Here is a 25,208-nt window from a genome sequence, read left to right as displayed (position 1 = left end):
AAAGTTTCACTGCGATTGGACTCCGTTTGGTATTGATTTCCTGTGATGTAAAAAACATGCAGAAAACACCAACCGGCACTTGGCACTATGTAAATAGGTTAGTACCAAAAATGATATAAAATGACTATAAAACGACTATAAAACATCCAAGAATGATAATATAACAGCATGGACAATAAAAAATTATAGATACGTTAGAGACGTATCAAGGGTCGACCCAAATTTGGGCTCCGATAGTTGTAACAGCTATTACCATGGCATGCGCATTTATGAGGATAGTTAGCCTCATGTTTATAGAATTATGCAGTGTATTTATCAAAAATTGCCTTTCTTCATGCTCGAAATCGATATGAGACCGCATGTACATTCCTTCGAACCAATAAAATCTAGAGATTCCAATAACATGCTAAAAGTGTGTATACCACTAATTGATTGTATTTGAAAAGACAATGTTGTGTCTCACTATTCTCTAGAGTCTATTGGCTAAAATACTATGCTAAATGAAGCTAGACGGAGCGTCGTTCAAATCATGGTAACAATGGTCATGCAGGTTTCTAGACGACGAAGTGTGACGGCATCGTTAAGCCCTTCGTCTAGAAGTTGTTGGGGATCTCCATGAGCCAGGAGTACTATGCGCCAACCACACCTGAAACCAGAGGATGTTTTCGTCAGCGAGCAGAAGCAAGCATCTAGATGTTCTTCATAAACTGAATTCAAGACTGGAAGAAACCACTCACCAGCTGTGTTTCAGAACCTAGACTCGCTGTAGTACGCGCAGTTCCTGCCAGCAACGTTGTTGTAAGGGGGTCACATCAAGTCGAGAATAGCGCAAGTGGTAAGCACTGTGAAGGAGTGCAGGTTGGCTCTGTTTTCAGGGTACATAACTATGGCCTCGGCTGAAGCGTCACCAATAGTGTTTGTGGTTATCATTGCTAGACGAGCCCCTGAAGTGAGTGGTTAGGACAAGAAGTAGATCAAGAAACGATTTGTAAGCGACAGGAGCATTGCTAAAGAAAATAAGGAAATAGAGGAATGGGGAATGAAACTTACCATATGAGGTGGTGAGCGCATTAGCGCCACCCTCTGAGTTACTTCTAGCCCAGTCATCCGACTTAAGGTGCATGGAACCAAAGAGCATCTTACTGAAGACAGTCATCCCGGGTTGGTTGTGCAGAGGAATGACAGCATGCTTGGGCAAACAGAAGACACCAAACTAGTTACCCACAACAACTAGGTAGAAGAAGCACCATTCAGATGGTAACAATTATTTTAGGATCCCGCATGCAGGTCCTAGAAGACGAACCGCCATGACATCGGTCTGCACTTCATCTGGGAACCAGCCACGCTAGAGACACCCACCGGCCGCCACTTCTCCCTCCGCTCGTCGCATCCTTGCCAGCCAGAGAGAATTAAAAGAAGATCTCCTACCTAGATATCTCTTTTTCTAAGTGTGCCTTGGATGCCGGACACCACCGACCGATCTGAACAGGTGGGTCGACCCAAATTTGGGGTCCGATGGTTGTAACAACCATTACCATGGCATGCGCATTTGTGAGGATAGTTAGCCTCGTGTTTATAGAATTATGTAGTGTATTTATCAAAAATCGCCTTTCTTGATGCTCGAAATAGAAATGTGGCCGCATGTACACCTTATTTTTCTTTGAACCAATAAAATCTAGAGATTCTAGTAACATGCTAAAAGTTTGTCTACCACTAATTGATGCTATTTTAAAAGACAATGTTGTGTCACTACTCTCTAGAGTTTGTTGGTTCAAACACTATGCTAAATGAAACTATTTGGAAAGTCGATGGAATTGGAACACAATGGAGGAGGAGAGCGCGAGAGGAAACTTCTTCCTGTGGGTGAGGCAAATACTACCTCTGGTTTCTGTTTAATTATTTATTGCTCAAGTATATTTTTTCTATCCCAAACGTTATTCCTCTTTACTTTCATTTATTGGGTCATTTATTGCCATATATTCTTACACCCTCCATCTCAGCCATTTGGGTCTCTCCTATCCTTCGCTAGGTCAGGCAGATGCGCACGAAGTAAAATGGACGCGGAGGCACGCGCGCTCCACGTGGGCGCGCAAGCCTGCCACGCTACTGTCACCCGCCAGCCGCCGCTTCTCTCACCTGCGTTGCCTCCTCGCCAGGCAGGGCAGGCCATCTATCACCCTACATCAAATGTGTCTGTCCAATGTTTGCTTCCCAATATATTTATTTTTCTTCCCCTTTTCATTTTTGGAAAAGAAACAGAAACGTTTCTGATTCCAGATCCATTAGTTAAGCTAGATTGTACATGTGAATATCGCGACGCACGACAAGAAGCTCATGGACCACATGAGATAGTTTCATTCCCGATAAATAAGGGTAAAAAAGAGTTTGCTAACCTGGTGAGAGCTAGGTTGGATTGCTTACTGCCTGCCCTTCGCTAGTTAGAACTGTACTTATCTATTTCAACAAGTTAGATGAAGAATCGTTAAAATGGGCACAATTGTTGTTGGATTACGCATGCAGGTCCTAGACGACGAACCACCACGGCGTCGGTATGCACTACATCTGGAAACGATCCACGCTGGAGACACCCGCTGGCCGCCTCTTCTATTTTTTGAGTGTGCTAGGGCAACCGGACACCACCGACCCATGAGAAAGGTGGGGCGACACAAATAGGGTTCCGATGGTTGTAATAACCGTTACCATGGTGTGTGCATTTGTGTGGATAGCTAGCCTCGTATTTATTGTATTATGCAATGTATTAAAAGAATCGCCTATATTCCTACTCGACATGGAAATGAGGCTGCATGTACAACTTACTTTTCTCTAAACCAATAAAATCTGGAGATTCTAATAGCATGCTAAAAGTGTGTCTACCAGTAAATGATGCTATTTGAGAAGACAATGTTGTGTTACTACTCTCTAGAGTCTATTGGTTCGAACATGATGTTAAATGATGCAATTTGGAAAGACGATGGAATTGGAACACAATGGAAGAGGAGAGCGCAAGAGGAAGCTGCTTCTTTTGGGCGAGGTGAATACTACCTCCGGTTTCTTTTTCATTATTTATTACTCAAGTATTGTTTTTGTATCCCTAACATTATTCCTTCTTTACATTCATATATTGGGTTATTTATTGCCATATATTCATACTCCCTCCCTCTCAGTCGTTCGGGTCTCACCCATGCTTTGCCAGGTCAGGCGGACACATGTGCGGTAAACTGGACGCGAAGACGGCGCAGTCCATGTGGGCGCGCAATCCTTCCACGCTACAGACACCCACCGGCTGCCGCTTCTCCCACCCACGTTGCCTCCTTGCCAGGAAGGGTAGGCCATCTATCGGCACATATCACATTTGTCCTTCCAATGCTTTGCTTCCCAATATATTTATTTTTCTTCTGTTTTTCATTTTTTGAACATAAATAGAAAGGTTTCTGATTCCAACCAAGCTAGACTTTACACGTGAAAACCACGACCCACGACAAGAAGATCGCGAACCACAGGAGATAGTTCCTTCCCCGACGAATAAGGGTAAAAAGAAGATTTTGCTAGCCTGGTCAGAGCTAGGTTGGACTGACTGACTGCCTGCCTTTTGCAGGTGACAACTGTTATCTACAGCAAGCTAAACAAAGCGCCGTTAAGAGTAACAATGGTCATGCAGGTTCTTGACGACGAATTGCCACGACATTGTTACACCCTTCATCCAATAATTGTTGGGGATCTCCTTGAGCTAGGAGTACCGTGCGTCAACCACACCTGATACCAGAGGACATTTTTGTCAATGAGCAAAAGCAAGCATCCAGATTTTCTTCATAAACTGAATTCAAGACTGGAAGAAAACACTCACCAGCTGTATTTGAGAATGGGGACATGCTATAGTACGAGCAGTCCCTGCCAGCAGCGCTGTTCTAAGGGGTCCCATCACGCCGAGAGTAGCACAAGGGGTAAGCGCCGTGGACTAGTGCATGTTGCCTCCGTTTTCAGGGTACAAACTATGGTCTCGGCTGAAGCGTCAACAACAGTGTTTGTGTTTATCTTTGCTAGATGACCCCTGAAGTGAGTGGTCAGGACAAGAAATAGATCACCAAACGATTTGTCACCGACAGGAGCATTGCTAAAAAAAGAAGGAAATAGAGGAACATGGAATGAAACTATTGACTTACCATCTGATGTGGTGAGCTCATTAGTTCCACCCTCTAAGTTACTTCTAGCCCAGTCATACGACTTAAGGTGCATGGAACCGAAGAGCATCTTGCTGAAGACGGTCATCCCGGGTTTGTTGTGCAGAGGAGTGACAACATGCTTGGGTAAACAAAAGATACCAAACTAGTTACCCACAACAACAAGCTAGATGAAGTGTCATTCCGATTGTAACAATTCTCGTAGTATCACGCATGTAGGTCCTAGCTGGCGAACCGCCATGGCATCAGTATGCACTTCATCCGGAAACCAACAATGTTGGAGACACTTGCCAGCTGCCACTTCTCCCTTCGACCCTCGCCTCCTCGCCAGCCGGTGAGAATTAAAAGAGGATCTCCTGCCTAGATATCTCTTTTTTGAGTGTGCCATGGCAGCCGGACACCACCGACCCATCGGAACAGGAGGATCGACCCAAATTTGGGCTCCGATGGTTGTAACATCTATTACCATGACATTTGCATATATGAGGATAGTTAGCCTCTTGTTTATAGAATTTTGAAGTGTATTTATCAAAAATCGCCTTTCTTCATGCTCGAAATAGATTGTATCTGAAATCTAGAGATAAAATCTAGAGGCCGCATTTACACATTATTTTCCTTCGAACTAATAAAATCTGGAGACTCTAATAACATGCTAAAAGTGTGTATACCACTAATTGATTGTATTTGAAAAGACAATGTTTTGTCACTACTCTCTAGAGTCTATTGGTTAAAATACAATGGTAAATGAAGCTAGACGGAGCGCCGTTCAGATCATGGTAACAATGGTCATGCAGGTTCCTAGATGACGAAGTGGGATGGCATCATTACGCCCTTCATCCAGAAGTTGTTGGGGATCTCCTTGAGCGAGGAGTCCCATGCGCCAACCGCACCTGAAACCAAAGGACGTTTTCATCAGCGAGTAGAAGCAAGCATCTAGATGTGTTCTTCATATACTGAATTCAAGACTGGAAGAAAACACTCACCAGCTGTGTTTTAGAACCGAGACCCGTTGTAGTACGTGCAGTTCCTGCCAGCAAAGTTGTTGTAAGGGGGTCCAATCAGGTCGAGCATAGTGCAAGTGGTAAGCACCATGAAGCAGTGCAGTTTGCCTCCGTTTTCAAGGTATAGAACTATGGCCTCGGCTGAAGCGACAACAACAGTGTTTGTGTTTATCATTACTAGACGAGCCCCTGAAGTGAGTGGTCAGGACAAGAAGTAGATCAGCAAACGATTTTTTAGCGGCATGAGCATTGCTCAAGAAAATAAGGAAATAGAGGAATGGGGAATGAAACTATGAACTTACCATATGAGGTGGTGAGCGCATTAGCGCCATTCTGTGAGTTACTTCTAGCCCAGTCATCCGACTTAAGGTGCATGGAACCAAAGTGCATCTTCCTGAAGACAGTCATCCCAGGTCGGTTGTGCGGAGGAATAACAACATGCTTGGGTAAACAGAAGATGCCAAACTAGTTACCCACAGCTAGTTAGACGGAGCACCATTCAGATGGTAACAATTGTTGTAGGATCACGCATGCAGGTACTAGAAGACGAACCTCCACGGTATCGGTCTGCACTTCATCTGGAAACTAGACACGCTAGAGACACCCTCCGGTCGCCACTTCTCCCCCCGCCCATCGCCTCCTTGCCAGCCAGAGAGAATCAAAAGAGGAACTGCTGCCTAGATATCTCTTTTTTTAGTGTGCCTTGGATGCAGGACACCACCGTCCCATCGAAACAGGTGGGTAGACCCAAATTTGGGTTCGGATGGTTGTAACAGCCATTACCATGGCATGCGCATTTGTGAGGATAGTTAGCCTCGTGTTTATAGAATTATGTAGTTTATTTGTCAAAAATCGCCTTTCCTCATGCTCGAAATAGAAATCAGGAAGCATGTACACCTTATTTTTCTTTGAAACAATAAAATCTAGAGATTCTAGTAACATGCTAAAAGTGTGTCTATCACTAATTGATGCTATTTTAAAAGACAATGTTGTGTCACTACTCTCTAGAGTTTGTTGGTTCAAATACAATGCTAAATGAAGCTATTTGGAAATTCGATGAAATTTGAACACAGTGGAGGAGGAGAGCGCGAGAGGAAACTTCTTCCTGTGGGCGAGGCAAATACTACCTCTGGTTTCTTTTTGATTATTTATTGCTCAAGTATTCTTTTTCTATCCCAAACATTATTCCACTTTACTTTCATTTATTGGGTTATTTATTGCCATATGTTCTTACACCCTACCTCTCAGCCGTTTGGGTCTCTCCCATCCTTCGCCAGGTCATGCCGATGCGCGTGCAGTAAAGTGGACGCGGAGGCATGCGTGTTCCACATGGGCACGCAAGCCTGCTACGCTACAGACATCCACCAGCTGCCGCTTCTCCCACCCGCGTTGCCACCTCAACAGGAAGGGCAGGCCATCTATCACCCTACATCACATGTGTCTATCCAATGTTTTGCTTCCCAATATATTTATTTTTCTTCCCTTTTTCCTTTTGGGAAAAGAAACAGAAATGTTACTGATTCCAGACCCATTTGTTAAGCTAGATTGTACACGTGAATGTCGCGACGCACGGCAAGAAGATCACAGACCACATGAGATAGTTTCATCCCCGATAAATAAGGGTAAAAAAGAGTTTGCTAGCCTGGTGAGAGCTAGGTTGGATTGACTTACTGCCTGCCTTTCGCTGGTTAGAACCGTACTTATCTACATCAACTAGTTAGACGAAGCATTGTTCAGATGGTCACAATTGTTGTTCGATTACGCATGCAGGTCCTAGACGGCGAACCACCACGGCGTCCGTACGCACTACATCTGCAAATCACCCACGCTAGAGACACCCGCTGGCCGCCACTTCTATTTTATAAGTGTGCCAGGGCAACCGGACACCACCGACCCATCGGAACATGTGGGTCGACCCGAATTGGGTTCCGATGGCTGTAACAGCCATTACCATGGCATGTGCATTTGCGAGGATACTTAGCCTCGTATTTATTGTATAATGCAATGTATTAAAAAACGCCTTTCTTCATACTCGAGGCGGAAATGAGGCTGCATGTAACGCTTATTTTTCCTTGAACCAATAAAATCTAGAGATTCTAATAACATGCTAAAAGTGTGTCTACCACTAAATGATGCTATTCGAAAAGACAATGTTGTGTTACTACTCTCTAGAGTCTACTGGTTCGAACACGATGCTAAATGATGCTATTTGGAAAGACGATGGAATTGGAACACAACGGCAGAGGAGAGCGCAAGAGGAAACTGCTTCTTTTGGGCGAGGTGAATACTACCGCCAGTTTCTTTTTCATTATTTATTGCTAAAATATTGTTTTCCTATCACTAACATTATTTCTTCTTTACATTCATTTATTGGGTTATTTATTGCCATATATTCGTACTCCCTCCCTCTCAGTCGTTCGGGTCTCACCCATGCTTTGTCAGGTCAGGCGGACACGTGTGCATTAAACTGGATGTGAAGACGCGCACAATCCATGTGGGCGCGCGATCCTGCCACGCTACAGACATCTGTCGGCTGCCGCTTCTCCCACCCGCGTTGCCTCCTTGCCAGGCAGAGTAGGCCATATATCGCCACATATCTCATGTGTCTGTCCAATGCTTTGCTTCCCAATATATTTATTTTTCTTCTGTTTTTCAATTTTTTGAAATAAACAGAAAGGTTTCTGATTCCAGACCAAGCTAGATTGTACACGTGAAAACCACGACGCACGACAAGAAGATCGCGGACTATAGGAGATAGTTTCAACCCCGACGAATAAGGGTAATTAAAAAGAAGATTTTGCTAGCCTAGTTAGAGCTAGGTTGCACTGCCTGCCTGCCTGCCTTTCGCAGGTTACAACTGTTATCTACAACAAGCTAGACGGAGTGCCATTAAGATCATGGTAACAATATTCATGCAGGTTCTAGACGACGAAGTGCCACGTCAATGTTATGCCCTTCAACTGATAGTTGTTGGGGATCTCCTTGAGCCAGGAGTACCGTGCGTCAACCACACCTGAAACCAGAGGACAATTTCGTTAGCGAGCAGAAGCAAGCATCCAAATGTTCTTCATAAACTGAATTCAATACTGGAAGAAAACACTCACCAGCTGTATTTGAGAACGGGCACTTGCTATATATAGTACGAGCAGTCCCTGCCAGCAACGCTGTTGTAAGGGGTCCCATCATGTCGAGAGTAGCGCAAGGGATAAGCGCCGTGAAGTAGTGCAGGTTGCCTCCGTTTTCAGGGTACAGAACTATGGTCTCGGCAGAAGCGCCAATAACAGTATTTGTGTATATCTTTGCTAGACGAGCCCCTGAACTGACTAGTCCGGACAAGAAACAGATCAACAAACAATTTGTCAGCGACAGGAGCGTTGCTAAAGAAAAGAAGGAAATAGAGGAACAGAGAATGAAACTACTAACTTAGCATCTGATGTGGTGAGTACGTTAGTTCCAATCTCTAAGTTACTTCTAGCCCAGTCATACGACTTAAGGTGCATGGAACCGAAGAGCATCTTGCTGAACACGGTCATCCCAGGTTTGTTGTGCAGAGGAATGACAACATGCTTGGGTAAACAGAAGATACCAAACTAGTTACCCACAGCAACAAGATAGATGAAGCGTCGTTCAGATTGTAACAATTGTTGTAGTATCACGCATGTAGGTCCTAGACAGCGAACCGCCACGGCATCAATATGCACTTCATCCGGAAACCAACAATGTTGGAGACACCCACCGGCTGGCACTTCTCCCTTCGACCCTCGCCTCCTCGCCAGCCGAAGAGAATTAAAAGAGGATCTCCTGCCTAGATATCTCATTTTTGAGTGTGCCTGCAACCAGACACCACCGACCCATCGGAACAGGAGGGTCTACCCAAATTTGGGCTCCGATGGTTGTAACAACTATTACCATGGCATGTGCATTTATGAGGACAGCTAGCCTCGTGTATATAGAATTAAGCAGTGTATTTATCAAAAATCGCCTTTCTTCATGCTCGAAATAGATATGAGGCCGCATGTACACATTATTTTCTTTGAACCAATAAAATCTAGAGATTTTGATAACATGCTTAAAGTGTGTATACCACTAATTGATTGTATTTGAAAAGACAATGTTTTGTCACTACTCTCTAGAGTCTATTGGTTAAAATACAATGGTAAATGAAGCTAGACGGAGCGCCGTTCAGATCATGGTAACAATGGTCATGCAGGTTCCTAGATGACGAAGTGGGATGGCATCATTACGCCCTTCATCCAGAAGTTGTTGGGGATCTCCTTGAGCGAGGAGTCCCATGCGCCAACCGCACCTGAAACCAAAGGACGTTTTCATCAGCGAGTAGAAGCAAGCATCTAGATGTGTTCTTCATATACTGAATTCAAGACTGGAAGAAAACACTCACCAGCTGTGTTTTAGAACCGAGACCCGTTGTAGTACGTGCAGTTCCTGCCAGCAAAGTTGTTGTAAGGGGGTCCAATCAGGTCGAGCATAGTGCAAGTGGTAAGCACCATGAAGCAGTGCAGTTTGCCTCCGTTTTCAAGGTATAGAACTATGGCCTCGGCTGAAGCGACAACAACAGTGTTTGTGTTTATCATTACTAGACGAGCCCCTGAAGTGAGTGGTCAGGACAAGAAGTAGATCAGCAAACGATTTTTTAGCGGCATGAGCATTGCTCAAGAAAATAAGGAAATAGAGGAATGGGGAATGAAACTATGAACTTACCATATGAGGTGGTGAGCGCATTAGCGCCATTCTGTGAGTTACTTCTAGCCCAGTCATCCGACTTAAGGTGCATGGAACCAAAGTGCATCTTCCTGAAGACAGTCATCCCAGGTCGGTTGTGCGGAGGAATAACAACATGCTTGGGTAAACAGAAGATGCCAAACTAGTTACCCACAGCTAGTTAGACGGAGCACCATTCAGATGGTAACAATTGTTGTAGGATCACGCATGCAGGTACTAGAAGACGAACCTCCACGGTATCGGTCTGCACTTCATCTGGAAACTAGACACGCTAGAGACACCCTCCGGTCGCCACTTCTCCCCCCGCCCATCGCCTCCTTGCCAGCCAGAGAGAATTAAAAGAGGAACTGCTGCCTAGATATCTCTTTTTTTAGTGTGCCTTGGATGCAGGACACCACCGTCCCATCGAAACAGGTGGGTAGACCCAAATTTGGGTTCGGATGGTTGTAACAGCCATTACCATGGCATGCGCATTTGTGAGGATAGTTAGCCTCGTGTTTATAGAATTATGTAGTTTATTTGTCAAAAATCGCCTTTCCTCATGCTCGAAATAGAAATCAGGAAGCATGTACACCTTATTTTTCTTTGAAACAATAAAATCTAGAGATTCTAGTAACATGCTAAAAGTGTGTCTATCACTAATTGATGCTATTTTAAAAGACAATGTTGTGTCACTACTCTCTAGAGTTTGTTGGTTCAAATACAATGCTAAATGAAGCTATTTGGAAATTCGATGAAATTTGAACACAGTGGAGGAGGAGAGCGCGAGAGGAAACTTCTTCCTGTGGGCGAGGCAAATACTACCTCTGGTTTCTTTTTGATTATTTATTGCTCAAGTATTCTTTTTCTATCCCAAACATTATTCCACTTTACTTTCATTTATTGGGTTATTTATTGCCATATGTTCTTACACCCTACCTCTCAGCCGTTTGGGTCTCTCCCATCCTTCGCCAGGTCATGCCGATGCGCGTGCAGTAAAGTGGACGCGGAGGCATGCGTGTTCCACATGGGCACGCAAGCCTGCTACGCTACAGACATCCACCAGCTGCCGCTTCTCCCACCCGCGTTGCCACCTCAACAGGAAGGGCAGGCCATCTATCACCCTACATCACATGTGTCTATCCAATGTTTTGCTTCCCAATATATTTATTTTTCTTCCCTTTTTCCTTTTTGGAAAAGAAACAGAAATGTTTCTGATTCCAGACCCATTTGTTAAGCTAGATTGTACACGTGAATGTCGCGACGCACGGCAAGAAGATCACAGACCACATGAGATAGTTTCATCCCCGATAAATAAGGGTAAAAAAGAGTTTGCTAGCCTGGTGAGAGCTAGGTTGGATTGACTTACTGCCTGCCTTTCGCTGGTTAGAACCGTACTTATCTACATCAACTAGTTAGACGAAGCATTGTTCAGATGGTCACAATTGTTGTTCGATTACGCATGCAGGTCCTAGACGGCGAACCACCACGGCGTCCGTACGCACTACATCTGCAAATCACCCACGCTAGAGACACCCGCTGGCCGCCACTTCTATTTTATAAGTGTGCCAGGGCAACCGGACACCACCGACCCATCGGAACATGTGGGTCGACCCGAATTGGGTTCCGATGGCTGTAACAGCCATTACCATGGCATGTGCATTTGCGAGGATACTTAGCCTCGTATTTATTGTATAATGCAATGTATTAAAAAAACGCCTTTCTTCATACTCGAGGCGGAAATGAGGCTGCATGTAACGCTTATTTTTCCTTGAACCAATAAAATCTAGAGATTCTAATAACATGCTAAAAGTGTGTCTACCACTAAATGATGCTATTCGAAAAGACAATGTTGTGTTACTACTCTCTAGAGTCTACTGGTTCGAACACGATGCTAAATGATGCTATTTGGAAAGACGATGGAATTGGAACACAACGGCAGAGGAGAGCGCAAGAGGAAACTGCTTCTTTTGGGCGAGGTGAATACTACCGCCAGTTTCTTTTTCATTATTTATTGCTAAAATATTGTTTTCCTATCACTAACATTATTTCTTCTTTACATTCATTTATTGGGTTATTTATTGCCATATATTCGTACTCCCTCCCTCTCAGTCGTTCGGGTCTCACCCATGCTTTGTCAGGTCAGGCGGACACGTGTGCATTAAACTGGATGTGAAGACGCGCACAGTCCATGTGGGCGCGCGATCCTGCCACGCTACAGACATCTGTCGGCTGCCGCTTCTCCCACCCGCGTTGCCTCCTTGCCAGGCAGAGTAGGCCATATATCGCCACATATCTCATGTGTCTGTCCAATGCTTTGCTTCCCAATATATTTATTTTTCTTCTGTTTTTCAATTTTTTGAAATAAACAGAAAGGTTTCTGATTCCAGACCAAGCTAGATTGTACACGTGAAAACCACGACGCACGACAAGAAGATCGCGGACTATAGGAGATAGTTTCAACCCCGACGAATAAGGGTAATTAAAAAGAAGATTTTGCTAGCCTAGTTAGAGCTAGGTTGCACTGCCTGCCTGCCTGCCTTTCGCAGGTTACAACTGTTATCTACAACAAGCTAGACGGAGTGCCATTAAGATCATGGTAACAATATTCATGCAGGTTCTAGACGACGAAGTGCCACGTCAATGTTATGCCCTTCAACTGATAGTTGTTGGGGATCTCCTTGAGCCAGGAGTACCGTGCGTCAACCACACCTGAAACCAGAGGACAATTTCGTTAGCGAGCAGAAGCAAGCATCCAAATGTTCTTCATAAACTGAATTCAATATTGGAAGAAAACACTCACCAGCTGTATTTGAGAACGGGCACTTGCTATATATAGTACGAGCAGTCCCTGCCAGCAACGCTGTTGTAAGGGGTCCCATCATGTCGAGAGTAGCGCAAGGGATAAGCGCCGTGAAGTAGTGCAGGTTGCCTCCGTTTTCAGGGTACAGAACTATGGTCTCGGCAGAAGCGCCAATAACAGTATTTGTGTATATCTTTGCTAGACGAGCCCCTGAACTGACTAGTCCGGACAAGAAACAGATCAACAAACAATTTGTCAGCGACAGGAGCGTTGCTAAAGAAAAGAAGGAAATAGAGGAACAGAGAATGAAACTACTAACTTAGCATCTGATGTGGTGAGTACGTTAGTTCCAATCTCTAAGTTACTTCTAGCCCAGTCATACGACTTAAGGTGCATGGAACCGAAGAGCATCTTGCTGAACACGGTCATCCCAGGTTTGTTGTGCAGAGGAATGACAACATGCTTGGGTAAACAGAAGATACCAAACTAGTTACCCACAGCAACAAGATAGATGAAGCGTCGTTCAGATTGTAACAATTGTTGTAGTATCACGCATGTAGGTCCTAGACGGCGAACCGCCACGGCATCAATATGCACTTCATCCGGAAACCAACAATGTTGGAGACACCCACCGGCTGGCACTTCTCCCTTCGACCCTCGCCTCCTCGCCAGCCGAAGAGAATTAAAAGAGGATCTCCTGCCTAGATATCTCATTTTTGAGTGTGCCTGCAACCAGACACCACCGACCCATCGGAACAGGAGGGTCTACCCAAATTTGGGCTCCGATGGTTGTAACAACTATTACCATGGCATGTGCATTTATGAGGACAGCTAGCCTCGTGTATATAGAATTAAGCAGTGTATTTATCAAAAATCGCCTTTCTTCATGCTCGAAATAGATATGAGGCCGCATGTACACATTATTTTCTTTGAACCAATAAAATCTAGAGATTTTGATAACATGCTTAAAGTGTGTATACCACTAATTGATTGTATTTGAAAAGACAATGTTGTGTCACCACTCTTTGGAGTCTATTGGATAAAATACTATGCTAAATGAAGCTAGACGGAGCGCCGTTTAGATCGTGCTAACAATGGTTACATAGGTTCTAGACGATGAAGTGCCACGTCATCGTCACGCCCATCATCCGATAGTTGTTGGGGATCTCCTTGAGCCAGGAGTACCGTGCGTAAACCACACCTGAAACCAGAGGACTCTTTCGTTAGCGAGCAGAAGCAAGCATCCAGATGTTCTTCATAAACCGAATTCAAGACTGGAAGAAAACACTCACCAGATGTATTTGAGAATGGGGACTTGCTATATATAGTACGAGCAGTCCTTGCCAGCAGCGCTGTTGTAAGGGGTCCCATCACTTCAAGAGTAGCGCAAGGGGTAAGCGCCGTGAAGTAGTGTAGGTTGCTTCCATTTTCAGGGTGCAAAACTATGGTCTCGGCTCAAGCGTCAACAATAGTGTTTGTGTTTATCTTTGCTAGAGGAGCCCCTGAAGTGACTGGTCTTGGACAAGAAATAGATTAGCAAACGATTTCTCAGCGACAGGAGCATTGCTGAAGAAAAGAAGGAAATAGACAAACAGGGAATGATACTACTAACTTACCATCAGATGTGGTCAGTGCATTAGTTCCACCCGCTGAGTTACTTCTAGCCCTGTCATACGACTTAAGGTGCATGGAACCGAAGAGCATCTTGCTGAAGACGGTCATCCCAGGTTTGTTGTGCAGTGGAATGACAACATGCTTAGGTAAACAGAAGATACCAAACTAGTTACCCACAGCAACAAGATAGATGAAGCGTCGTTCAGGTTGTAACAATTGTTGTAGTATCATGCATGTATGTCCTAGATGGCGAACCGCCACGGCATCAATACACACTTCATCCGGAAACCAACAATGTTGGAGACACCCACCAGCTGGCACTTCTACCTTCGACCCTCGCCTCCTCGCCAGCCGGAGAGAATTAAAAGAGGATCTCCCGCCTGATATCTCATTTTTTAGTGTTCCATGGCAGCCTGACACCACCGACTCATCAGAACAGGAGGGTCGACCCAAATTTGGGCTCCGATGGTAGTAGCAGCTATTACCATGGCATGTGCATTTATGAGGATAGCTAGCCTCATGTTTATAGAATTGTGCAGTGTATTTATCAAAAAATGCCTTTCTTCATGGTCGAAATAGATATGAGGCCGCATGTACACATTATTTTTCTTTGAACCAACAAAATCTAGAGATTCTAATAACATGCTAAAAGTGTGTACACCACTAATTGATTGTATTTGAAAAGACAATGTTGTGTCACTACTCTCTAGAGTCTATTGGTTAAAATACTATGCTAAATGAAGTTAGACGGAGCACCGTTCAGATCATGGTAACAATGGTCATGCAGGTTCCTAGACGACGAAGTGCGATGGCATCGTTACACCCTTCATCCAGAAGTTGTTGGGGATCTCCTTGAGACAGGAGTACCGTGCGCCAACCACTCCTGAAACCATAGGACGTTTTCGTTAGCGAGCAGAAACAAGTATCTAGATGTTCTTCATAAACTGAATTCAATACTGGAAGAAAACACTCACCAATTGTGTTTCACCACCGAGACTCGCTATAGTACGCGCAGTTCCTGCCAGCAATGCTATTGTAAGGGGGTCCCATCACATCGAGAATAGCGCAAGTGCTAAGCATCGTGAAGCAGTGCGGGTTGCCTCCGTTTTCAGGGTACAGAACTATGGCCTCGGCTGAAGTGTCAACAACTGTGTTTGGTTTATCATTTCTAGACGAGTCCTTGAAGTGAGTGGTTGGGACAAGAAGTAGATCAGCAAACGATTTGTCAGTGAAAGGAGCATTGCTAAAGAAAAGATGGAAATAGAGGAACAGGGAATGAAACCACGACCTTACCATATGAGGTGGTGAGCGCATTAGTGCCACCCTCTGAGTTACTTCTATCCTAGTCATCCGACTTAAGGTGCATGGAACCAAAGAGCATCTTCCTGAAGACAATCATCCCGGGTTGGTTGTGTAGAGGAACGACAGCATGCTTGGGTAAACAGAAGATGCCAAACTAGTTACCCACAGCAGCTAGGTAGATGAAGCACCACTCAGATGGTAACAATTGTTGTAGGATCACGCATGCAGGTCCTAGAAGACGAACTTCCATGGCATCGGTCTGCGCTTCATCTGGAAACCAGCCACGCTAGAGACACGCCGCCACTTCTCCCTTCGCCAGACGCCTCCTTACCAGCCAGAGAGAATTGTAAGAGGATCTCCTACCTAGATATCTCTTTTTTTAGTGTGCCTTGGATGCTAGACACCACCGGCCCATCGGAACAATGGGTCGACCCAAATTTGGGTTCCGATGGTTGCAACAGCCATTACCATGGCATGTGCATTTGTGAGGATGGCTAGCCTCGTGTATATGGAATTATGTAGTGTATTTATCAAAAATTGACTTTCTTCATGCTCGAATTAGAAATGAGGCTGCATGTACACTTTATTTTTCTTTGAACCAATAAAATCTAGAGATTTTAATAACATGCTAAAAGTGTGTCTACCACTAATTGATGTTATTTTAAAAGGCAATGTTGTGTCACTACTCTCTAGAGTTTGTTGGTTCAAATACTATGCTAAATGAAGCTATTTGGAAACTCGATAGAATTGGAACACAATGGAAGAGGAGAGCGCAGGAGGAAACTTCTTCATGTGGGTGAGGCGAATACTACCTCTGGTTTATTTTTAATTATTTATTGCTGAATTATTCCTTTTGTATCCCAAACATTATGCCTCTTTACTTTCATTTATTGGATTATTTATTGCCATATATTCTTACACCCTCCCTCTTAGCCGTTTGAGGCTCTCCCATCCTTCGCCAGGTCAGGCGGACGCGTATGCAGTAAAGTGGAGGCGGAGGCACGCGCGTTCCACGTGGGCGAGCAAGCCTGCCATGCTACAGACACCCGCCAGCCGCCGCTTCTCCCACCTGGGTTGCCTCCTCACCACGCAAGGCTGGCCATCTATCACCCTACATCACATGTGTTTGTCCAATGTTTTGCTTCCCAATATATTTATTTTTATCCCCTTTTTCATTTTTGGAAAAGAAACAGAAATGATTCTGATTCCAGACCCATTAGTTAAGCTAGATTGTACATGTGAATATCGCGACGCACGACGAGAAGATCATGGAACACATGAGATAGTTTCGTACCGATAAATAAGGGTAAAAAAGAGTTTGCTAGCCTGGTGAGAGCAAGGTTGGATTGACTTACGGCCTGCCTTTCGCTGGTTAGAACTGTACTTATCTACATCAACAAGTTAGACGAAGCATCATTCAGATGGTCACAATTGTTGTTGGATTACGCATGCAGGTCCTAGACGACGAACCACCAGGGCGTCGGTATGCACTACATCTGTAAACCAGCCACGCTGGAAGCACCCACTCGCCGCCACTTCTATTTTTTGAGTGTGCCAGGGCAACCGGACACCACCGACCCATCAGAACATGTGGGTCGACCCAAATTGGGTTCTGATGGTTGTAACAACCATTACCATGGCATGTGCATTTATGAGGATAGTTAGCCTCGTATTTATTGTATTATGCAATGTATTAAAAAATTGCCTTTCTTTATACCCGAGATGGAAATGAGGCTGCATGTATAGCTTATTTTCCTTGAACCAATAAAATCTAGAGATTCTAATAACATGCTAAAAGTGTGTCTACCACTAAATGATGCTATTTGAAAAGACGTTGTGTTACTATACTCCAGAATGTATTGGTTCGAACACGATGCTAAATGATCCTATTTGGAAAGAATATGGAATTGGAACATAACGGAAGAGGAGAGCGCAAGAGGAAACTGTTTCTTCTGGGTGACGCGAATACTACCACCGGTTTCTTTTTCATTATTTATTGCTCAAGTATTTTTTTTCTATCCCCAACATTATTCCTTCTTTACATTCATATATTAGGTTCTTTATTGCCATACATTTCTACTCCCTCCCTCTTAGTCGTTTGGGTCTCCCCATGCTTTGCCAGGTCAGGCAGACACGCCTGCAATAAACTGGACGCGAAGACGCGCGTGGTCCATGTGGGCGCGCAATCCTACCATGCTGCGGACACCCGTCGGTTGCCGCTTCTCCCACCCGCTTTGCCTCCTTGCCAGGCAGGGTAGGCCATCTACCGCCACATATCACATGTGTCTGTCCAATGCTTTGCTTCCCAATATATTAATTTTCTTCTGTTTTTCATTTTTCGAAAATAAACAGAAATGTTTCTGATTTTGGACCAAGCAAGACTGTACACGTGAAAACCACAATGCACGAGAAGAATATCGCGGACCACAGGAGATGGTTTCAACCCCTACGAATAAGGGTAAAAATAAGATCTTGCTAGCCTGGTCAGAGCTCGGTTGGACTGAATGACTGCCTGCCTTTCGCAGGTTACAACTGTTATATACAACTAGCTAGACGGAGTGCCGTTAAGATCATGGTAACAATGGTCATGCAGGTTCTGGATGACAAAGTGCCATGGCATCATTACGCCCTTCATCCGATAGTCGTTGGGGATCTCCTTGAGCCAGGAGTACCGTGTGTCAACCGCACCTGAAACCAGAGGACATTTTCGTCAGCGAGCAAAAGCAAGCATCCAGATATTCTTCATAAACTGAATTCAAGACTGGAAGAAAACACTCACCAGCTGTATTTGAGAATCGGGACTTTCTATAGTACGAGCAGTTCCTGCCAGCAGCGCTGTTGTAAGGGGTAAGCGCCGTGAAGCAGTGCAGGTTGCCTCCGTTTTCAGGCTACAGAATTATGGTCTCGGATGAAGCGATAACAGCAGTGTTTGTGTTTATCTTTGCTAGACGAGCCCCTAAAGTGAGTGGTCGGGACAAGAAATAGATCGGCAAACGATTTGTCCGCAACTGGAGCATTGCTAAAGAAAAGAAGGAAATAGAGCAACAGAGAATGAAACTACTAACTTACCATCTGAGGTGAGCGCATTAGTTCCACCCTCTTAGTTACTTCTAGCCCAGTCATACGAATTAAGGTGCTTGGAACCGAAGAGCATCTTGCTGAAGACGGTCATCCCGGGTTTGTTGTGCAGAGGAATGGTAACATGCTTGGGTAAACAAAAGATACCAAACTAGTTACCCACAGTAACAAGCTAGATGAAGCGTCGTTCAGATTGTAACAATTGTTGTAGTATCACACATGTAGGTCCTAAACGGCGAACCGCCATGGCATCAGTATGCACTTCATCTGGAAACCAACAATGTTGGAGACACCTGCAGGCTACCAATTCTCCCTTCGCCCCTCGCCTCCTCGCCAGCCGGGGAGAATTAAAAGAGGATTTCCTGCCTAGATATCTCATTTTTGAGTGTGCCATGGCAGCCGGACACCACCGACCCATCAGAAAAGGAGGGTTGACCCAAATTTGGGCTCCGATGGATGTAACAACAATTACCATGGCATGTGCATTTATGAGGAGAGTTAGCCTCATCTTTATAGAATTATCCAGTGCATTTATCAAAAATTGGCTTTCTTCATGCTCGAAATAGATATGTGGCCGCTTGTACACATTATTTTTCTTCGAACCAGTAAAATCTAGAGATTCTAATAACATGCTAAAAGTGTGTATGCCACTAATTGATTGTATTTGAAAATACAATGTTGTGTCACTACTCTCTAGAGTCTATTGGTTAAAATACAATGCTAAATGAAGCTAGACGGAGCGCTATTCAGATCATGGTAAGAATGGTCATGCAGGTTCCTAGATGACGAAGTGCGATGGCATCGTTACGCCCTTCATAAAGAAGTTGTTGGGATCTCCTTGAGCCAGGAGTACCGTGCGACAACCACACATGAAACTAGAGGACATTTTCTTCTGCGAGTAGATGCAAGCATCTAGATGTTCTTCATAAACTGAATTCAAGACTGGAAGAAAACACTCACCAGCTGAGCTTCAGAACCTAGACTCGCTGTAGTACGCGTAGTTCCTGCCAGCAACGCTGTTGTAAGGGGGTCCCACCACGTCGAGAATTGCGCAAGTGGTAAGCACCTTGAAGGAGTGCAGGTTGCCTCCGTTTTTAGGGTACAGAAATATGGCCTCGGTTGAAGCGTCAACAACAGTGTTTGTGTTTATCATTGCTAGACGAGTCCCTGAACTGAGTGGTCAGGACAAGCAGTAGATCAACAAACAATTTGTCAGCGACATGAGCATTGCTAAAGAAAATAATGAAATAGAGGAACGGGGAATGAAACTACGAACTTACCATATGAGGTGGTGAGCGCATTAGCACCATCCTGTGAGTTACTTCTAGCCCAGTCATCCGACTTAAGGTGCATGAAACCAAAGAGCATCTTCCTGAAGACAGTCATCCCGGGTTGGTTGTGCAGATTAATGACAGCATGCTTGGGTAAACAGAAGATGCCAAACTAGTTACCCACATCAAATAGTTAGATGAAGCACCATTCAAATGGTAACAATTGTTGTAGGATCACACATGCAGGTACTAGAAGACGAACCGCCACGGTATCGGTCTGCACTTCATGTGGAAACTAGCCACGCTAGAGACACTCGCCGGCCGCCACTTCTCCCTCCGACCGTCACCTCCTTGCCAGCCAGAGGATCTCCTGCCTAGATATCTCCTTTTTTAGTGTGCCTTGGATGCAGGACACCACCGTCCCATCGAAACAGGTGGGTCGACCCAAATTTGGGTTCCGATGGTTGTAACAGCCATTACCATGGCATGCGCATTTGTGAGCATAGTTAGGCGCGTGTTTATAGAATTATGTAGTGTATTTATCAAAAATCGCCTTTCCTCATGCGCAAAATAGAAATGAGGCCGCATGTACACCTTATTTTTCTTTGAACCAATAAAATCTAGAGATTCTAATAACATGCTAAAAGTGTGTCTACAACTAATTGATGTTATTTTAAAAGACAATGTTGTGTCACTACACTCTAGAGTTTGTTGGTTCAAATACTATGGTAAATGAAGCTATTTGGAAAGTCGATGGAATTGGAACACAATGTATGAGGAGAGCACGAGAGGAAACTTCTTCCTCTGGTTTATTTTTAATTATTTGTTGCTCAACTATTCTTTTTTTATCCAAAACATTATTCCTCTTTACTTTCATTTATTGGGTTATTTATTGCCATATATTCTAACACCCTCCCTCTCAGCCGTTTGGGTCTCTCCCATCCTTCGCCAGGTCAGGCAGATGCGCATGCAGTAAAGTGCACATGGAGGCATGCGCGTTCCACGTGGGCGCGCAAGCCTGCCACGCTACAGACACCCGCCAGCCGCAGCTTCTCCCACCCGCGTTGCCTCCTCACCAGGCAGGGTAGGCCGTCTATCACCCTACATCACATGTGTCTGTCCAATGTTTTGCTTCCCAATATATTTATTTTTCTTCCCCCTTTTTCATTTTTGGAAAAGAAACAAAAATGTTTCTGATTCTAGACCCATTAGTTAAGCTAGATTGTACACGTGAATATCGCGATGCACGACAAGAAGATCACGGACGACATGAGATAGTTTCATCCCCGATAAATAAGGGTAAAAAAGAGTTTGCTAGACTGGTGAGAGCTAGGTTGGATTGACTTACTGACTGCCTTTCGCTGGTTAGAACTGTACTTATCTACATCAATAAGTTATACGAAGCATCGTTCTGATGGTCACAATTGTTGTTTGATTATGCATGCAGGTCCTAGACAACGAACCACCACGGCGTCGGTATGCACTACATCTGGAAACCAGCCATGCTGGAGACACCCGTTGGCCGCTACTTCTATTTTTTGAGTGTGCCAGGGCAACCGAACACCAACGACCCATCAGAACAAGTGGGTCGACCCAAATTGTGTTCCGATGGTTGTAACAACCATTAACATGGCATGTGCATTTGTGAGGATAGTTATCCTCGTATTTATTGTATTATGCAATGTATTAAAAACACGCCTTTCTTCTTACTCGAGACGGAAATGAGGCTGCATGTACAGCTTATTTTTCCTTGAACTAATAAAATCTAGAGATTCTAATAACATGCTAAAAGCGTGTCTACCACTAAATGCTGCTATTCGAAAAGACAATGTTGTGTTACTACTCTCTAGAGTCTATTGGTTCGAACACGATGCTATTTGGAAATACGATGGAATTGGAACACAACGGTAGAGGAGAGCGCAAGAGGAAACTGCTTCTTCTGGGCGAGGCGAATACTACCTCCGGTTTCTTTTTCATTATTTATTGCTAAAATATTGTTTTTCTATCCCTAACATTATGCCTTCTTTACATTCATATATTGGGTTATTTATTGCCATATATTCTCCCTACCTCTCAGTCGTTCGGGTCTCACCCATGCTTTGCAGCTCAGGCGGGCATGCGTGCGGTAATCTGGACCCGAAGAAGCGCGCGGTCCATGTGGGCGCGCAATCCTGCCACCCTATAGACACCTGTCGGCTGCCGTTCTCCCACGCGCGTTGCCTCCTTTCCAGTCAGAGTAGGCCATCTATCGCCACATATCTCATGTGTCTGTCCAATGCTTTGCTTCCCAATATATTTGTTTTTCTTCTGTTTTTCATTTTTTGAAAATAAACAGAAAGGTTTCTGATTCCAGACCAAGCTAGAATGTACACGTGAAAACCACGACGCGCGACAAGAAGATCGCGGACTACAGGAGATAGTTTCAACCCCGACGAATAAGGATAAAAAGAAGATTTTGCTAGCCTGGTCAGAGCTAGGTTGGACTGACTGCCTGCCTGCCTTTCGAAGGTTACAACTGTTATCTACAACAAGCAAGACGGATCGCCATTAAGATCATGGTAACAATGGTCATGTAGGTTCTGGACGATGAAGTGCCACGTCATCGTTACGCCCTTCATCCGATAGTTGTTGGGGATCTCCTTGAGCGAGGAGTACCGTGCGTCAACCAAACCTGAAACCAGAGGACATTTTCCTTAGCGAGCAGAAGCAAGCATCCAGATGTTCTTCATAAACTGAATTCAAGACTGGAAGAAAACACTCACCAGCTATATTTGAGAACGGGGACTTGCTATATATAGTACAAGCAGTCCCTGCCAGCAGCGCTGTAGTAAGGGGTCCCATCACGTCGAGAGTAGCGCAAGTGGTAAGCGCCGTCAAATAGTGCAGGTTCCTTCCGTTTTCAGGGTACAGAACTTTGGTCTCGACTGAAGCGCCAACAACAGTGTTTGTGTTTATCTTTGCTAGACGAGCCCCTGAAGTTACTAGTCAGGACAAGAAATAGATCAGCAAACAGTTTGTCAGTGACAGGAGCAATGCTAAAGAAAAGAAGGAAATAAAGGAACAGGGAATGAAACTACTAACTTACCACCTGATGTGGTGAGCGCGTTATTTCCACCCTCTGAGTTACTTCTAGCCCAGTCATACGACTTAAGGTGCATGGCAGCGAAGAGCATCTTGCTGAAGACAATCATCTCGGGTTTGTTGTGCAGAGGAATGACAACATCCTTGGGTAAACAGAAGATACCAAACTAGTTACCAACAGCAACAAGCTAGATGAAGCGTCATTGAAATTGTAACAATTGTTGAAGTATCATGCATGTATGTCCTAGACGGCGAACCACCACGGCATCAATATGCACTTTACCCGGAAACCAACAATGTTGGAGACGCCCACCGGTTGGCACTTCTCCCTTCGACCCTCGCCTCCTTGCCAGCCGGAGAGAATTAAAAGAGGATCTCCTGCCTAGATATCTCAGTTTTTAGTGTGCCATGGCAACCGGACACCACCGACCCATCGGAACAGGAGGGTCGACCCAAATTTGGGCTCCGATGGTTGTAACAGCTATTACCATGGCATGTGCATTTATGAGGATAGCTAGCCTCTCAAAAATCGCCTTTCTTCATGCTCGAAATATATATGAGGCCGCATGTACACATTATTTTTCATTGAACCAATAAAATCTAGAGATTCTAATAACATGCTAAAAGTGTGTATACCATTAATTTATTTTATTTGAAAAGACAATGTTGTGTCACTACTCTCTAGAGTATATTGGTTAAAATACTATGCTAAATGATGCTAGACGGGGCACTGTTCAGATCATGGTAACAATGGTCATGCAGGTTCCTAGACGACGAATTGCAATGGCATCGTTACACCCTTCATCCATAAGATGTTCGGGATCTCCTATAGCCAGGAGTATCGTGCGCCAACCACTCCTGAAACCAGATGACGTTTTCGTCAGCGAGCAGAAGCAAGCATCTAGATGTTCTTCCTAAACTGAATTCAAGAGTGGAAGAAAACACTCAATAGCTGTGTTTCAGAACCGAGACTCGCTGTAGTATACGCAGTTCCTGCCAGCAACGCTGTTGTAAGGGGGTCTCATCCCATCACGTCGAGAATAGCGCAAGTGCTAAGCATCGTGAAGCAGTGCAGGTTGCCTCCGTTTTCAGGGTACTGAACTATGGCCTCGGCTGAAGCGTCAACAATAGTGTTTGGTTTATCGTTGCTAGACGAGCCCCTGAAGTGAGTGGCCAGGACAAGAAGTAGATCAGCAAACGATCTGTCAGTGACAGGAACGGGGAATGAAACTACGAACTTACCATATGAGGTGATGAGCGCATTAGCGCCACCCTCTGAGTTACTTCTAGCCCAGTCATCCGACTTAAGGTGCATGGAACCAGAGAGCATCTTCCTGAAGATAGTCATCCCGGGTTGGTTGTGCAGAGGAATGACAACATGCTTGGGTAAACAGAAGATGCCAAACTAGTTACCCACAGCAGCTAGGTACATGAAGCACCATTTTGATGGTAACAATTATTGTAGGATCACACATGCAGGTCCTACAAGACCAACAACCACGGCATCGGTCTGCGCTTCATCTGGAAACCGGCCACCCTAGAGACACCCGCCGGCCGCCACTTCTCCCGCCGGCCGTCGCGTCATTGCCAGCCAGAGAGAATTAAAAGAGGATATTCGGCCTAGATATCTCTTTTTTAGTGTGCCTTGGATACCGGACACCACCGACCCATCGGAACAAGTGGGTCGACCCAAAATTGGTTTTCGATGGTTGTAACAGCCATTACCATGGCATGCACATTTGTGAGGATAGTTAGCCTTGTGTTTATGGAATTATGTAGTGTATTTATCAAAAATCGCCTTTCTTTCATGATCAAAATAGAAATGAGGCCGCATGTACACTTTATTTTTCATTGAACCAATAAAATCTAGAGATTCTAATTACATGCTAAAAGTGTGTATACCACTAATTTATTTTATTTGAAAAGACGATATTGTGTCACTACTCTCTAGAGTATATTGGGTAAAATACTATGCTAAATGAAGCTAGATGGGGCACTATTCAGATCATGGTAACAATGGTCATGCAGGTTCCTAGACGACGAATTGCAACGGCCTCGTTACACCCTTCATCCATAAGATGTTCGGGATCCCCTATAGCCAGGAGTATCGTGCGCCAACCACTCCTGAAATGAGATGACGTTTTTGTCAGCGAGCAGAAGC

At 44.6% G+C, this 25,208-nt stretch overlaps 7 pseudogenes; all 7 read right to left on the bottom strand.

Moving 5' to 3' along the window:
- Nucleotides 1-4,976: 4,976 nt before the first annotated feature.
- LOC109764410 (plant cysteine oxidase 2-like) lies at nucleotides 4,977-5,587 on the bottom strand (annotated as a pseudogene).
- A 1,694-nt stretch (nucleotides 5,588-7,281) lies between these two features.
- LOC123496925 (plant cysteine oxidase 2-like) lies at nucleotides 7,282-8,712 on the bottom strand (annotated as a pseudogene).
- Nucleotides 8,713-9,393: 681 nt separating this feature from the next.
- On the bottom strand, nucleotides 9,394-10,004 carry LOC120972895 (plant cysteine oxidase 2-like; annotated as a pseudogene).
- Nucleotides 10,005-11,699: 1,695 nt separating this feature from the next.
- On the bottom strand, nucleotides 11,700-13,199 carry LOC109764413 (plant cysteine oxidase 2-like; annotated as a pseudogene).
- Nucleotides 13,200-13,810: 611 nt separating this feature from the next.
- Nucleotides 13,811-14,836, bottom strand: LOC120961935 (plant cysteine oxidase 2-like; annotated as a pseudogene).
- A 79-nt stretch (nucleotides 14,837-14,915) lies between these two features.
- On the bottom strand, nucleotides 14,916-18,740 carry LOC109764414 (plant cysteine oxidase 5-like; annotated as a pseudogene).
- Nucleotides 18,741-19,473: 733 nt separating this feature from the next.
- LOC109764416 (uncharacterized) lies at nucleotides 19,474-23,157 on the bottom strand (annotated as a pseudogene).
- Between the last annotated feature and the right edge of the window lie 2,051 nt (nucleotides 23,158-25,208).

The sequence above is a fragment of the Aegilops tauschii genome, chromosome 1, assembly GCF_002575655.3.
Source record: "Aegilops tauschii subsp. strangulata cultivar AL8/78 chromosome 1, Aet v6.0, whole genome shotgun sequence".
NCBI lineage: Eukaryota > Viridiplantae > Streptophyta > Magnoliopsida > Poales > Poaceae > Aegilops > Aegilops tauschii.
The sequence above is the reverse complement of the archived record's forward strand: the minus strand, read 5'-3'. Positions and strand labels throughout refer to the sequence as shown.